We start from the raw sequence: 1,650 nt of genomic DNA, 5'->3' as shown, positions 1-1,650 counted from the left end.
TTAAAGCGGTCATATGATGTTGCTAAGAAGAACATTATTTTGTGTATTTGGTGTAATGAAATGTGTTTATGCGGTTTAAGGTTCAAAAAACACATTATTTTCCACATACTGTACATTATTGTTTCTCCTCTATGCCCCACCTTCTGAAACGCGTTGATTTTTACAAAGCTCATCTTTGAAAAAGTCTGGTCTGAAAAGCGAGGTGTGCTCTGATTGGCCAGCTATCCAGTGCGTAGTGATTGGCCGAACACCTCAAGCGTGTGACGGAAATGTTACGCCCCTACCATACTGTGATGCCCTGTCCGGCCGGAGCGACGAGACAAAAACATTAAAACCCATTACAAACGAGGCATTTGTTGCATCCAGTGGGGACATAATTACGGGTTATAATGACTTATACTGTCTTTTTACGCGTTGCATCGCGCCGCGTAAACATAAAACCATGTCTGCATTTGTGATCGGAGAAATGACAAACAACAAGCGCTACTCTACACTGCTCAAAACTCGAGTTTGAATCGTCAGTGGCAAATTCTTTAAATATGAAAACGTACTTACAGTCTGTGAGTCAGAACAGCCGGCATTGTAGTCTACTCTACCAGGATCAGGAAACAGTCCTCCATAAAATGTGCTGCACACATCTGAATATTTGGGTTGAACTGTTCTGGAACAGTGTTGTAAATACAACTTAACCACTGATTTCTAGTCGTGTCCTCTTTTGGAAGGCCAAACAAAGTAGTTTTGCTTTCACAACGAAACACAGCGTCACACATTGCGGCCTTGAGTGAGCGGAGGCCGGTGGCTAGAATGAGCAGAGGCCGGCGGGCTTGCGGCAACCACTTGTGACGACCCCGGACTGGACTCCGCTTCGTCCACGGTGAAAGCCGATCCGGCGATCCACAGCACGAAGTTGATGTATTTCCTCAGCGACCAGCACGGATCAGCTCTAGGCATGACGAAGCGGATATAGTCCTCTTTTGGAAGGCCAAACAAAGTAGTTTCGCGAACCAAGGGAGACGAACACAGGAAGACGTTCACACGAAGACCTTCAACATCGGACAGAGAATTAGGGGCTGGGAACACTTTATATACACACACACAGGAGGAGGGGATGACGAGACACACCTGGGAGCAATGGAAATTAAACCTGGGAAACACCTGGGAAGGAATCAACTTAAATTAGGACAGGAACAGGAAACAAACCAAATAAGGGCATGGGAAGGCACATGGGGAGCAGGACACACACGAAACATGGAACAGAGTCTGACAATATGACCCCTTTAAATATATTTATATTAATATTTATATAATAATATTTTTATTTTATATATTTAAATAAAGTAAATATATACTTATAATATTATTATTGTTATTAATAACAGTAATATTAATTAATTTAATAAAAGCAACAACAACAATGCTAAAAATATTAATATTAATATTAATATTATTGTATTAATTATTGAGGGTTTTTTTTCTTGTTCATGGCTGCAGTTGTATCAAATTTTGATAGAAAATGTACTAAAATATAACCATATTTGTGACCCTGGACCACAAAACCAGTCATAAGTAGCATGGGTATATTTGTAGCAATAGCCAACAATACATTGTATGGGTCAAAATTATTGATTTTTCTTTTATGCCAAAAATCAT

At 40.1% G+C, this 1,650-nt stretch overlaps 1 protein-coding gene across 6 annotated transcripts in view; it reads left to right on the top strand.

Annotated features, from left to right (window-relative positions):
- The window catches only part of sez6b (seizure related 6 homolog b), a 185,525-nt gene that overhangs the window by 160,728 nt on the left and 23,147 nt on the right, over positions 1–1,650 (top strand). The window lies entirely within an intron of this gene.

Source organism: Sinocyclocheilus rhinocerous, unplaced genomic scaffold (assembly GCF_001515625.1).
Source record: "Sinocyclocheilus rhinocerous isolate Xijiao unplaced genomic scaffold, SAMN03320098_v1.1 scaffold166, whole genome shotgun sequence".
Taxonomy (NCBI): Eukaryota; Metazoa; Chordata; class Actinopteri; order Cypriniformes; family Cyprinidae; genus Sinocyclocheilus; species Sinocyclocheilus rhinocerous.
This window is presented reverse-complemented; position numbering and strand designations above follow the sequence as displayed.